Genomic DNA, 15,753 nt, shown 5'->3' on the forward strand with positions numbered 1-15,753 from the left:
ATCAGCAGGACCTGCCCTAGAAGAGTGGGTAGCTGGTTGACTGCCTTCTCCTGGTTAAGAAGTAGTATTGCGCCTTATTAACTTCTTACTCATTACTCTTCTTACTTCAGAATTAATGATTTATTTCCTGATTTAACTTTCAGCCTGTACAATTTACAGTTTATTTTCTTATTCTAGCAAAATAAATAAATAGTTCTGCAGGTGCAATTAAATAATTCCATCACTGTGACGCCCAAACTGCGTGAGCTTTACCAGCCTGATGAAGGGCGTATGCCCGACACGTTGCTGCAAGTACTACAGTCTTCACTGTGGTGTTACAACCTAAATGGATTAATAAAACTTATTTGGTTGCACCTGCAAACTGTAATGCCGACCTAATTTTTTCTTTTGCTCTAAATTCTTGGTGCTAGCGAGATTTACCACCATGTCTTTGCACCTAGAAAACAATGTAAAAGACACAAGAGTTCTGCCTGAATCACTTAGTCTGAATCAATTCTTCTTCGATGAGTCGGCCATACGATAATCCATGGTTTGAAACCCTTTTGGATCTGTAAACTGTGAGGCAGTCGGTCACAAATTATATGTTTAATTGATCTACAACCAATATTTTGCAATGCAAATCTTAGACCAGTGTTTCCCAACCAGTGGTCTTATTGGTTGTAAAATTGGAATGTGTATACCCAACGTTCGTTCGCTTTTTGGTGGTACATTTCATATAGTAATCTTCCTGAAAAAGCATCAGTCTTGTTTGTGGGCTGTGTCTGGTATTGCTGCTCAGCCCCATTCAGTTAGAGACTGCAATACCAGACACAGCCGATGGACAAGAGTGGCGCTGTTTCTAGAATAAAGCAGATCTGTTTTTCTACTATCCTACAACCCCTTTAAGCACTTACCTCCTGAGCCAGAGGCAAAGCGATTTTGAACCCTGACATTGTGGCCAAAAGACAGAATTCCCCTGAAGTTCTGCCCTAATGTTTTGCAATAGTGAAATGTGGAGCATTAGTTTTGAAAATGAGGAGCAGCTCTGGGTGTCATGCATATTAAACTTGGTTGCATATCTTGATAGGCCAGTGGTTTTATAGCCATTACTATGATTGTGGACATGCGCAAATTTTCCTATCCAACATCTTTGGCTATAAAGAACACGATGTCCAGTCCACAGCGCTGGCTGGAGGTCACACACTACATTCCAGTCATGCTTCAGATAATTCAGACTTCAGACATCTCAAAACCCCCCTGAGGCTACTGTTAGTGTAGGGCATGGAAACAGTTGCTTTTTCTAGTATTACATCTTCAAAGACTCTTCTCCTCAGGAACAACTACATGCAATAAAGAGGCATCTACAAACCCTGAAAGGCAGTTTCAGCACCACTTTGTAAAGTCTCAACTATTTTACTGGGAACCATTCATAACAACTAAGAAGTTGCCTTCTGACAATACGAAGAAGTGAGAGCCTACTTTCTGACTCTCCAGTTTAAGTAACACAAATATAGTAGTTTTTAACATCTTTATACAGTTTTGCAAATAATCATATTTTGGACTAATCTCCGGTTACGTCCATTATACTTCCATTCATACTCAATGACGCATTCAGGAATTTTCTGGTTGCTTCTTGGAATCTGCACAGCCAGACACACCAATATCATGTGTTTAGCTTTGATGCTATAACGCATTGCACTTTACTGCAATGCGTTCTGGGAGATGTAGCGGTTTACTATATTTTAGACTGCAATATATTGTTTCAAACATAGAACTGCAATATATTGTGAAATTTCACAAGACCAGAAGCAGATTTTGTGTAAACCGCTTGTGTTGGACTTTCTTCATGAAGGTTTTTGACCAATACAAGTGAGTTTTATATACTTCATTTCCCAATGGAATATCAACCAGAATATCTGATAATCTGGCACCTATCCGGTCCAATTGATATCGGATTGAAGGAATTTGAACTATACAACACAGCAGAGCATGCATTGTACAGACATACATCCCCCTAGCGGCCATTGGGAGATATAAGGTCAGTGATAATAGGAAGCCATCAGTGGGTGTCAATGAGTTAAATCAAGTAGCTCAAGATCAGTGCAATATAAATAAGGCAAAGTATTTGCTTAGTTACACAACATTATATGCAGCTTAGATCAAGATGTAAACTGATGTTTTTTGTTTTTTTTTTGTAGTATTTTAGTTCATGTTTACTACTAAGTTTTTTTTGTTTTTTTCAGTGCTATAATATTACTAATTCTCCTCCTGAGTTGAAAGGAGAATCTAGTGGCTTGTGAATTACGCTTCTTTCCAAAAAGAATAGTCAGCGGTAGATAAAACTTGGCAGCAATTCATTTAAAATAAAGGATTTTGCTACTTGGAGGAAGTGGAGATCTCATCTTTGGCTCGCCCATTAATGAATAAATTCTTACAGACCCGTACACGTAAGATCTACAGTATTTGGAGGCTCCTGTGAATGTCACGCTGCACTGCATGCTTCTTGGCTTGAGCCATTTCAGTTAAAAGTTGTTTGAGTGTGCGTGTGCCTGGATGTAACAGAATTTAACCGAACATCACACCATCCAGCCAGGGGATTACTGCTCACTCTAGGAGGTACCAGTCTTCCAAGGAAATCGCAGAAGATGGAAGGGCCAGGATTTCAGGCAGCAAAGGCTAATAAGTTAGTGTATACCAGAATGCCTTGGGCAAATAAAAGACTATCAAGTAGAAAAAATACTGGGTGTTTTTCTAATTCAGATTATGATATATTAGTCTGGTATACATGGGAACCTAGTTATTTAATCCGTATCGGAATAGTGCACAATCCACATTAAAGTCCACAACCTAATGTTAGGGCTAGTTGGGTTTTGGACATTGATGTAGATGTTAATGGCACATCAATGGCTCTGAGGGAGTGGAGCGCATATTCATTAATATTAGGACTAAAAGAAATACATTTCAAAAAGATAGCTAGAAATGTCAAGAGTGTTCAGCTTGGGGCACAGGTGATCGAAAGTGATAAACTTTTTCATTTCACATTTGGAAAGAAATACATAGGGGCTGTTATAATATATTAAGGACACAATATTTTTCAACACATATACACAAATATACACCAAAAATGTGGCATATTTTTCATGGTTTCATGCGCATATATATACATCATGGTAACCGTCGTCATGTGTGATTGTGACACGAGGGTTCTATGTGCCCTGCCCGGTTTGGCTTGTGATATTCTTGAGCACTGGCTACAGCAGCAGATGCTAATGTTGTCTTGTGCGATGGATGACTGCCGTTCTCTGACTTCTCGATGGCTGTTTAGCCAAGAGCTTCTGAAAAATAGCCCTTCGAGGCGATGCGGGTTGAAGGCTCCGAAAGAGTTCTCCTACCGACAGCAATCTATTTTTCTTATCCAGGACGTGGGCCATAGGCTCCATGTCTCGCAGCTTACCATCAACACTGCCATTGTATACATGCAGCGGTTTTACATGCTGCAATCCTTCACAAAATATCCCAAAAATGATCTGTGCCCCGCAGCACTCTTCCTGGCAGCAAAAGTAGAGGAAGAGCCCCGGGCACTTGAAGACGTTATAAAGGTATTCCATGCCTGTCTCGAGCCACATTCTCCTCAGATGGACACCAGGAGCCAGGCTTACAGGCACAAGGCTGAAGAGTTGCTTAATCTAGAGACTGTTCTCCTGCAGACCTTGGGTTTTGAGATAACAGTTGAACATCCTCATGCAAGCATTGATAAGTTTGTCCAGGTACTGAAAGCCAGCAAGGCCCTTAAGAATATGTTTGATTATCTGGCCACGCAAAGTTTTCTCACAACTTTCTGCATTCAATACAAGCCTTCAGTAATTGCCTGTATGTGCATCCAGCTGGCCTGCAAGTGGACCAAAAAGGAGCTCTCTGTATCCATCGAGGGGAGATCATGGTGGGAAGATGTAGACCAAACTGTCACATCCCAACTGTTGGACGAAATAACAACCGATTTCCTAGAAGTTCTTCGTAGTACTCCAGATAGATTAACTACAACAACAAGAAGACCTGACATCAATGACCTGAATGTAGGAAATGTGGGGAAAATGGCCAATCTGACTCCAAAAAATAGAGAGGAACTGTTTGCATTGCAAATGATTCGTGTGTTTCATGCCCGCAGATATCCTACATTTTACAAACCTCTTGAATCTCACATGTCCAGCTCTGCTTGTGACCGTGAAAAATATTCAAGAAAGAGGCCCCATAGCAAAGAGGCCTCACCCGTACAACCTAAATTGCGCAAAACTAATATTTAATTTTGTTTTAATTTGTTGCCACTTGTCATTAATAAATTTTAAAAAAGATGGTGGCTATATATGTTTGCGTGTCTCTTATTTGTATAAAGTCTACGTTGCTGGTCAAACTGAAAAAAAGATTAACAGTTTTTTGGTTATCTCTGTTTTTAAAATAATAAATTTAAAAAAAGGTCAGGATATTTGCTGTCATATTTACAATATTAGGGTCCGTTCACACTGATATTTCTGGCGCTCATTTTAATGCGGAAACCGCGTTGCAATTCGCAACAAAAAAACAGCTGAAATTGCCTCCATTGATTTCAATGGGGGGCAGAGACAATTTTTTTACCCGGGTGGCTTTTGGCCGCTCGCAGGATAAAAGCGGCATATCCTGTCTTGACGCGGTATCTGCCTCTGGCCTCCGATTGAAATCAATGGGAGGCAGAAAAAAAACCCACGGCGCTTGTTTAGGAGCGTTTATCTCAGCATTTTTTGCCTGCAGTCATTACAATAGCTTCAATGGCCGCGGGTGAAAAACACCACGGAAAAATAAGTGCAGACAGTTCAAAATCTGCCTCAAAATTCCTGAAGGAATTCTGAGGCAGATTTTTTTTTTCTACCTGCAAAACTCAGTGTGAACAGAGCCTTAAGAAGCACATTACAATGTGTAATAGGATAGAGACTATTACCCTCCTCTGAGTGGAGGAATTTCCAATGGTTCTTTCTACATGGCCAAACATAAACCACCTGGATGCTCTTAAATAAATTCAGAAGCCGGTACCAGTATAGTCAAACACTTGTGCATCACCCTATTCCTTATGGGCCAGTGTATTTTTGGTAGCCAGGTACTAGATCTGGCATAATCTGCAGGGCATTGTGAATTCTGTAACACTGCACAGCCCCCACAGTTTGGTTTACAAGGCCCCTTCAATAGAGAACTATCTCATAAAATCCATGATCATCGTGACCATCTCCCAGCTGCCATCTTACCCTTCATCGCATTCAGGACCAGATACGATAGTGGAGCCAACAGCCTTTCACTTGGACAAGTTAGGATCACCGGAAGAGCATGGAGGTCCAGTGATCTCAACCACCGGTGGGGTCTTCTACTACTTTGTGGTTCAAATGAATATTTCATAAGAAACCGTGTGACCTTAAAATGAATCCTTAAGGCGTCTGAAATGAATAATGAATAATTACAAAGGGAGACCGTGTTTATACTGGAGTTTCCCTTTAAATTAGCCCCTGTATCTTTAGAAGTTAAATCTAGATTAAAGTGGAAGTCTAAGGAGAGTTTCAGTTTGTCTTACAAACCTGTTCTATCCTGCATGACAGAGAGAGACCTCGCTGGTGATGACAGCTCACACGAAGTCTTTAATTCCCTGGTATCCGCTCTGTTTATAATGAGATCTTTTTGTTATTTTACATCCTATTCCCTCTCTTTAAAATAGGGTTTGAGCTCCCCCTCTCCTTCTACCACTATAGTCGATGACTGAGGAGTGTGAAATGTTGATACGCCTGTAATCGCAAATGGGGCACTTCTGGGATAAGATGTCAATTTTCCAGGTGGTGTTCACGGTTATAGATCACTACGTTTCAGCAACACCTCCCGAATAGATCTATGATGGGACTTACCAGGCACTTCTACAATGTGGACCAATTAGCGGATCAATCATTTTGACAGGCTCACAGAATCCACTTATGTCTCAACAAGAAAGCAGGGGAGTGGGATTATACCCAACAATTAAGTAAATCCTAAAAATTCTAATGTATAACCTTGTCTGCCATCAATCTTCGTGCACATCTTCCGTCGTAATTTTTAATGACAGGCCTCGTGTGGTAAAATGTTGTTTAATTAGTTACCAATTTGGAATAACTGTTCGACGCTCTTTAGATTGGTTTTATGTGACATCAAGAACATTGTACAATGTAAACAAAGATATGTGCCATACGTCTCATGCACACAAGCCTGTGTGTGTGTGTGTGTGTGTGTGTGTGATGCAGTGGTAGTTTATCACTTATTGTTTCAGGAAAACACAATGTCGGGGCAGAGATGTAGAGCAGCAGAGGGAAGACATCTTATTAAAGGGGTATTCCCATCTTAGAATATAATGGCATATCGCTAGGGTATGTCATAACGTTATGATCTTCGGGACCCCCAGCGCTCGCGAAAACGAAGGGACAAATATCTCTTTGGCAGTTCTCCTGCACATCGGCACTCCCAACCACTGACTGTGCAGGGAACTTTAAAGGAGGTTATCCCAACACAACAACTTATCACCTATCCACAGGATAGGTGATAAGTGTTTGATCCCTGTGGGTCTCATTACTGGGAACCCCACCGATCAAAATAACAGGGGTCCCAAGCCATTTGAATGAACGGAGCGGAGGTCACGCATGCGCCCTTTTTGTTCCATTTATTCTCTATGGGACTGCTGGAGATAGCCGAGGACAGTGCTCAGCTATCTCCGGCAGTCCCATAAAGAATGAATGGAGTGTCCGCACGCATGCGCGACCTACCGCCACTCTGTTTATTCAGTAGACTCGGCACCCCTGTTCTTTTGATCGGTGGGGGTCCCAGCGATCAAACACTTATCACCTATCCTGTAGATAGGCGATAAGTTGTTGTGGTGGGATAACCCCTTTAAATGAGTGAAGTAGTGACCGGGAGTATTGCTGTTCAGGAAATATCACTGAAGGATCTCCCCATTGATAAGGACGTGATGGCGGATGATCTTGATATGCCATTACTTCCTTTAGTGGCAATACCCCTTTTAAAGGGTTATTCCTATCTTATCAAGTGATCGTGGGAGTCTGAACTCTTCCAGCAATCTTAAGAATGAAGGCACGGTTTAAGCGCAGCGTTCTAAGTTCTCCCTTTACATTGGTGCCAAAGCCATCTGGCTGTTCAGGTGGCCAGGAAAAAAGTGAAAGGGATGCAGTGCTAAATCAGCATTGCGGCACCTCCTTTCTCTGGATCAGTGGAGTTCCCAGGGGTCGGATCCCCACCGATCATAAAGTGATGGCATATCGCTAAGATACGCAATCCCTCTCTAAGATGGGAATAACCCTTTAAGCCGGAACACGCAGCACAGCTCTTACATCCCACCAGGAACTTTTTTTCTATAACAATAGGAATGCTTTAAGTTGGACATAAATACCCAGGTGCGGTACAGGCCAATCAAGTTGTCACTCTCCTGCATACTAATGACGAGAGATGAGCGAATAATTTAGCCTGAATCATATTTTCTAATTTGCACATTAATCTGTCCATGAATACAAATAGATTTGTCCAATTCATTCCAGTGGCTGGTGAATTGGGCAAAATGTGTACTCCTCTCTACTAGTAACGCTATTGAGAACTCACCGGCTGCATTCTGATTGAAGGTCTAATCTACTGTGTACTTTATGCTTTATTGATTTCTCTGACCCCCTACTGAATTCAACATTGCCCTTTAAATACATGTACATTAATTGGAACTTAGTGATCGTGTATTACTCTCAGGACCGAGCTGCTTATATAGAAATTGATGTATGTGCTCACACTATTACACCTTTTATATAAGGCTACTCAGCGGGGGTAGGAAACGGTAAGAACAATTCTAGCAGTGTGAACTGATGGTAAAGAAAAGAAGCCGGGATATGACATTGCATCATTCTAAAAACGTATCACAACAATTTACACTATATATACCATAGGATCACGTAATGGCACCAGGACTTCAAGATTGATGAAAAAAGGGTGGAGCTTGAGAAAGGTTCTGTGTTGGACCGACGTCGCTGCTCACTTGAGGTGAATAAATCCACCGTTTTTTCATCAGTCTTGAAGTCCTGGTGCCGTTACTTGATCCTATGGGTTCTATATACTTCTAGCTGGGGAAGTGATTCATCCTCTAGGTAACGTGCACATGGCCTAATTTATAGCATTTTGGAGTGCTGTGTTCATTCGTACTTGGACCATATATATAGATGTGTGTGTGTTAGGGAGACGGTGGGAGCGATTCAATAAAACATTACATAAATCGTAATTGACAGCTTTTATATTGTATACTTTTAAAGAAACCGAACTAGATCTTCAGTGTGGGGTTCTGTTTACTGTCATTCTACATTTCTTATAGCAAGAATATGTAGTCTGCAGCGCTATTCTTGTAGTCAAAGACGGACGTCATGATAATAGCGTGAACTGAGCCTAAAATGACCTGTTCCCACATGCTTATTACAGGGAATAAACAAAGCACATTAATTGTATAATAAATATAAATAAATTTCTCACCGATTTTCACAATTTCTGCTGTCAGACAATGGAAGCATTTATTGAGTCAATTAAAAAGACACAAAAAAAAACACGCAAACCTAATACAGGCCAGGAGTAAACCGTTTCACAGCTGGGAGAAATATTAAGTTGTATTCTCACTCGCAGTTTTTTTTCAGGCTTCTTTACACAGGTGTGGATTCAAATAATAGAAGAGGTAATATATGTCCTTTTATAATTTCTCTCCCATTATGATCCACATCTCAAAAAGCGCATAAAAAGAAACATGATCAAAACCTGCATGTTTTAATACACCCTTAAGCCTGTATGAGCTTTTGGCCTCCAGATGTAAACAAGATTGTTTTAATTCACCGACAACAATTTACACTGGAAAATGGAAAAGAACGTAAAGTATAAAATATACTAGAAAGTAATTACGTTTATTTACATATCAGGAAGCACCTATAACCCATTCCTGACCGAGGACAAAAATATAGATCGTGGATGGCCATCAGTTGCCACACCATGATGTACATTTTTGGTATGAAGATGTAATACATAGCTCTGCAGGATCGGAGGTAACTCCGATCTTGGCAGTTTAAGCCCCTTCTGTGCTCGGATTTGACATGATCACAGAACTGTAAAGTGAGGGAGCCCTAAGCGCATCCTTATAGACCAGTGTTCCCCAAAACTTGGGAGCCTCGTGGCTTTTGCTAATTTTTGTCCAGCTATCTCAACATCAATTATGCAACAATGACCGTGGATATCATCATATGAATGAAACTTGGCGCTAGATTTAAAACCCTATCAATGACACTTTCAATAGGCTAAAACTCTATAACTGGCAGCTGACAGCAGGCTAAGAACCACATTACTGCCACTTGGTTCCTGGGTCAGGATTATGTAACAGGCTCTTGCTAGTGCTGTCAGCAATGTAGAACTGCACTTTGCACTGTTTGTAATGTTTTTGCTTTGTGATTTAATTTGTTCTTGTGATGGTCCAAGACTATGGTACGGCAAAAAAACACGCGGCAATGTGGTGTAACTGCAAATCTGCACGGTTTTCAAATTATCAATGGACACGCAGTTTTGCTGGTAAATGGCCCTTTAAAGACCGTGCCGATTGGCGGTATAACATCTGTCCTACGTGTGGCCTTACCCTCAGTATTTGGTTGTAATTAATATTGAATATTGCTCAACTTCACTTGTTTCAATTAAATCTGACTCGTGAGTAGGAAAAAAGATGAAGACCTCTTTTCTAGGCCATAGCCTGAGTGGCATAAAGATGAATCGCCAATCATTAATGGGCATGTACATAACCAATAAGAAGTGGTCAGTGATTTATTTTAATTTGCAAAATTGTGATTGCTCCACAACAGTGCCACCTTGAGGATGACATTGAGCAGATCAGTCTTTTACGTGCATTTTACATAATAACTTGACTGCAAACTCTGGAAGTAATTTGCATTTGGGCCATGGGTCTAAATGTAAACCCCATATAGAACAGAAAGCATATATTAAATTCAACTTTATTGAAGCACTTCAGTAAAAATGGGATACTCTATCAGTCCAGCAGCAAATCCTCATGACTTGAAGGCTGGTGGGCCTGGTCTTTTTTATAACTCCTGCTTACTACTATTCAAGAAGATTCTCCTTTAGTAAGTCCATATTATCCTTAAAGGGGTTATCTCCACAAATGGATGGCCCTCCACCTGTTATTTGTGGGAAAATACCCTTTAAGCAAGATAATATTTCTTTAGAATATCCTTACGATTACTTGTTTTTAACCTAATTTTTTTTCGTCACACAATGCAGTTTTGTGTTAAATACGTTCTGCAGCCCTATTTACTTCTTATATATAAGGTAACAGAGCTGATTGCTAAAAAACAAACAACAACATTCAGACAGGGAAACTGTTACTTTACCTATTCTCCCACTTCCACACCACCAGCACTGAGATAAAAAGAAATCTACTTCTCTGTGCCACTAGTGGTCGTAAATGCCAGTGACGTATCAATATGCATCTCAATATATATTATATATTTGGATTTCCTCAGGAGTGTGGAGATTTAGGGTGAGTTCACGGAAACTGCGTCGCAAAACTCGCCAAAAAACGGCCGAAAATGCCTCCCATCGATTTCAATGTAAAACCGGCTCACGGGAGAAAGAAGGGACATGCCCTATCTTCGGGCGTCTACGCCTCTGACCTCCCATTGACATCAATGGGAGGCAGAGAAAGCGTATTTCGCAGTTTTTTATGCCCGCGGCGCTAAATGGCCACGGGTGAAAAACACTGCAAAAATCGGCATGCAGGCAGAGGAAACTCTGCCTCAAAATTGCAAACGGAATATTGAGGCAGAATTTCCTCCTGCAAAAAACTCTTTGTGAACCCAGCCATAGTTTGTTCACCGGCCAAATAGAGGACATAACATTGCTTAGGAAGACTCAAGTACTCCTTGTTGAATAAATATGGCATTTGTGTAAACGTTTTCTATAATAATGATCCTATATCCATAGTATAATAAGTTGAGCAACTTTGTAAATACGTTATTTTACTTATGTTGTATTAGTCCTGATCACCAGAGCTGCATTCACAATTCTGCAGGCTTCAGTGCGGAAATCTTTTCAGCATCGCTTGCTGATGTCTGCATGGAGCTTTTTATGATGATTTGTGTTCTGGGAAGTTACAGTAATCTGACGTAGGAAAAACTGTCCACATTTTGGGAGCTCAGCTAATCTGTTCTGACGTACGCTTGTTGTCTGTTTCCAATAACAACCAGCAAATCTGTGAATGTAGCTCTAATCTTTATTGCAGGTTGTAACCAGCAGGATTAGTGCAAATGAAGTAAAGGGAAATATTTACAAAGTTAATCTAAGGCTGGATTCACACATGGCATATTTTTCCATCTGAGATTGGTTCGCAGCAAATCCGCTGCAAAATCTGCATGTGTTACATGTAAAGGGTGAAATCCACAACAAGTCCATAGCAAATGTGCATGTAATGCATGAAGATTTTACTGTGTCCAAATCCGTGGCTGAAAAATATGCCACATGTGAATCGAGCTAATAGTGCTCAAAAAATGGACATTCCCTTTAAATTAACAAAGGCTTTTACACAAATATCTTCTGAAATATTTAATAGAATTCCCGACAGCTGCCAGGAAGGAAATCTCCCTCCCAAAATTTGGGAATGTGTTCTGAAAAGACGGAATTCTGTCGGCCGCTGACAAAGGGGAGGTTGTCTGGAGTGGTGGAGTTTTCTTGCGCTTCCTTGGTCCTGATAGGAGATGTTTCCATCAGGAAAAGCTACTCCTGCGTGTTTGTTTTTGCTCGGTCTTGAATGATGACTTTTTAGTGTGCACACAGGGCCAATGATGAATGGGTGTGAGGCCGGGCACTGCGGACAGGCTCTAAACACGGAGCTTCTTGTCTCACCGCCTCATCAGCCTCTTCCTGCGACTGCCTCGCACTCTCCATTCCTGAAGAATTGTTCCTTTGTCAAAGCCGCCTGAGCCTCAATCATATACAGCAGGGACTCTGCTGAAAGCCTAAATGCAGCACCTTTAGAGGTTCAAGCTTTACACATCTGCATCTGCTTAACCCTTTATATGTACAGAAGCCCCATAGAAGGTAATGGACCAATGCGTCTTTATATCATCATGTAGTCTAGTAGGTTGTTCTGTTTTATCGTACTCTCTGGCCTGGAATTGTGGACCTTCCCCATAGTTCTGGTCTAGATTTGTCCCTTGTTTGCACATTATTATTGTTATATATTAAGAATTTGTTCTTTCTGCATATTTACTATATAATATGGCCAAATACTTCCCACAATTAAATTTTTTGAAGATCAAATGCAGCATTGAAGCCATGGAGAATAACAAATAGTCCACAATCTAGCAGCATCGGTGACGGGTGGGTGCACGCCCCAGGGACATGACCATCGTCCCTTATAGATAAAAATTAAAGTAGGCAGCACTCACAAATAAGTGAAAAAAAGAGAACTTTTATAAGCCCTGGTGCGACGTTTCAGCTTCACACACTAGCGTTCCTCAAGCCTGAGAGAGGATCTAGTGTAGAGCCGTAACCGCACCAGGACTCCATACAAGTTATTTTTTTGATAGCACCGCTTTGCACTTACCATTGATATCAGACTCTAGAAGGTAAAAGGTAAGCTCGAAATTTCAGAAGACCCCATCGAGATGATCCCTGTAGATTCTGTTGAGCAACTTCTGCACCCTTACGAATGGACAGAGTCTCACAAAGTGGCTAAAACAATATGAACTGTACTCCAATGTTGTAACGTAGCATATATTTCATTTCTATTGGCGTGCTGCTAATGGGGAAACATCTAAACCTGTATGTCCTGCTTGCACCAGGCCTCATATGGCAGAAATGATTGGCTTCAAATGTGACATACTTTCCATAGTCATCTGATTATCTGAAATGTTTGGTAATCCAGCACCTGTTGGGTCTATAGCAGGTTAAAGACTTTTTTTTTAATGTATGTTTAAAAATCCATTCCCAGAGCCGCCGTATTGTAAGTTTCAGCCACAGGACATCAGTTAGTAGTACAGTACAGCTGCATATTCTTACAGATGGAGGATTGAAGGTTGGCTGTGCTTCCGCTATCAGAAATCCTAGACATTCACCCTGTAACTTATTAGAATATACTGTGCAGACAGACCGCTTGTTTTAGCGGTCTCTAGTCTGGAATAGGAATAGTGTGATGTACTTGTGGTCCAAGTGAAAATTTAAAGGTATCCTAAGGCTGGATTCACACGAGCACATTACGTCCGTAATGGACGGAACGTATTTTGGCCGCAAGTCCCGGACCGAACACACTGCAGGGAGCTGGGCTCCTAGCATCATAGTTATGTACGACGCTAGGAGTCCCTGCCTCGCTGCAGGACAACTGTCCCGTACTGTAATCATATTTTCAGTACGGGACAGTAGTTCCACAGAGAGGCAGGGACTCCTAGCATCGTACATAACTATGATGCTAGGAGCCCGGCTCCCTGCACTGAGTTCGGTCCGGGACTTGCAGCCAAAATACGTTCCGTCCATTACGGACGTAATGTGCTCGTGTGAACCCAGCCTAACAGACGCAAGAAGGAAAAACCTTCATCAAAGGTAATGTTCTCCTTCTTTAATGTTCTGGGATTCAGTATTGCTTTTTAGCAATAGAGTACAGAAGGAAAGTATAGAAACCCTTATGTCTAGATTGATCATGAAATCTTATGATATATAGATTTCTTTGCATAATATTCCTAGTTGACACACTCCGTGTACAGCAGCAGCACCGACAAAATGTTATTATTACAATAATGATGTGACGTCTTAACCAATGATCTAATAAAACCCTGATGCCAAGTGCCCAGTAGTACCATGGATGTACACCAACGGCATAACACACAAAAAAAAAATGCTTATAATTGGCAACCAATCCGGCATGAGCATTTATTTGGAAACAGAAACTAGAAGCTTGACGCACGTAGAGTACTATTGGTTAGCACGGGTTAGATCATTCTTTCCATATCTTATAGGATGAACCTATTTTTTTGTAACAACATCCAGGCAGAGATGGTTTGGCATTTGTCGTTTGCAGGAATAGATGAGGTGACGGCCCTCCTACTCTAAAAGATTCTAAGAATTGTGCAAATGTAATCTCCCTGACCCCAGAATATATCCGTCAGCTTTATGTAAGTGCAAATCCTTTTTCCCGGGTAGACACAGACGACTCATGCTTTCCATGAAGCATTCACAGCTTTCAGCATCCAAATGTTTCAGGCTTAGTATAAGAAAGGAAACGATCAGACAAGTAGAAATGAGGCCCTTATCCCTGAAACGCGTCATGTAACCCTTCCACTGCCAGAGGGCGTATTGCACTTATAGACCACCTGCAAGTCAGACAAACCTGTGAAATGTCACAGTTCAATATGTTGCCCTGTAGCTGGAAATTGATACCACACGATAACACTTCGAGGTTTGAACTCCTTCGCTGTGTATCGAGAAATAACAGAATCCATGCAGATTTTTATAAAGCAACAGAGAATATTTCGTAGTTATCGGTAGATTGATAGGATTAACCAGCTGGATGAGAAGCAGCTCTACAGGTCACTTTTCTCCAGCACATATCCAACAATAAAGCGGCTCTGCATAACAATCTACAGTAAAACAGAAGACAATAGGTAGATTTATCAACGTATTTACACCAGTTTACGCAATGAACACCTCATTTATGGGGCCAACATGTACATTTCAGGAAGGTGGGCTAAAGTCGCAAAAAAAAAATATTTTATAATCCACGATCCAACTGGAGGCTGTCTTTGCCTGTAAAATGTGGGGAGCAGTAGTGCTGTTGGTGGTAACAGTAAATGATAATCTACCTTCTAGTACAGACATGGGCAAACTACGGCCCGCGGGCCACATACGGCCCGTTAGGCTTTTTAATCCGGCCCGCCGAACTTGTCCAAATCATAGTAAAAACCTCCTTTTTTTTCCCCTTTCCCTGCAATGCCCACGTTTTCCCAATAGATGGCGCACTCAAAACACATTGACCGTTGTCCTTAACGCCGAAGGACGGATATATCTGTCCTCAGCAGCTGCTAGTTCGCGCAGGAGGACGGATATATCCGTCCTGTGATGGCGCGGGTACTGCCAGTGTACCCACGCGATCAGCGGCAGGAGCACGGCTGTTATACACAGCCTGGCTCCTGCTGCAACTGCCGGAATCGAAGCGCGCTCCGATTCCGGCAGTTTAACCCATTAAATGCCGCTGTCAATAGTGACAGCGGCATCTAATGTGTTTGACAGAGGGAGGGAGCTCCCTCTGTCACCCGATCGGCGCCCCCGCAAACAAATCGCGGGTCGTCGTCGGGTTTCCATGACAGCCGGGGGTCTAACAAAGACCCCCGGGTCTGTCTTCCGCAACTGCCTGTTTGGCGATGCCGGAGGCATGACCTAACAGGTTGCCTGTCAGTTTTACACTGACAGGCAATAATGCTTTGGTATACTAAGTATACCAAAGCATTATATATGCGATCGGCACATCGCATAGTGAAGTCCCCTGGTGGGACTTAAAAAAAAAATGTCAATCAGTTAAATAAAGTTTGTTGAAAAAAAATAAAATAATTACAGTCAAAATCAAATAAAACTACTTTTTTTGCCCAAAAAGTGGTTTTATTCAGTAAAAGTGTCAAAACAAATAACACATACACATATATGGTCTCCCCGCGATCGTAA

The 15,753-nt window shown here is 41.5% G+C and overlaps 1 protein-coding gene and 1 pseudogene across 3 annotated transcripts in view; both read left to right on the forward strand.

Moving 5' to 3' along the window:
* COL27A1 (collagen type XXVII alpha 1 chain) overlaps positions 1 to 15,753 on the forward strand; it is a 274,259-nt gene that overhangs the window by 168,652 nt on the left and 89,854 nt on the right. The gene's annotated exons all lie outside the window — the stretch shown is intronic.
* Positions 3,217 to 4,321, forward strand: LOC142659290 (cyclin-T2 pseudogene; annotated as a pseudogene).

This window comes from Rhinoderma darwinii, chromosome 8, assembly GCF_050947455.1.
Source record: "Rhinoderma darwinii isolate aRhiDar2 chromosome 8, aRhiDar2.hap1, whole genome shotgun sequence".
NCBI classification, from domain to species: Eukaryota; Metazoa; Chordata; class Amphibia; order Anura; family Rhinodermatidae; genus Rhinoderma; species Rhinoderma darwinii.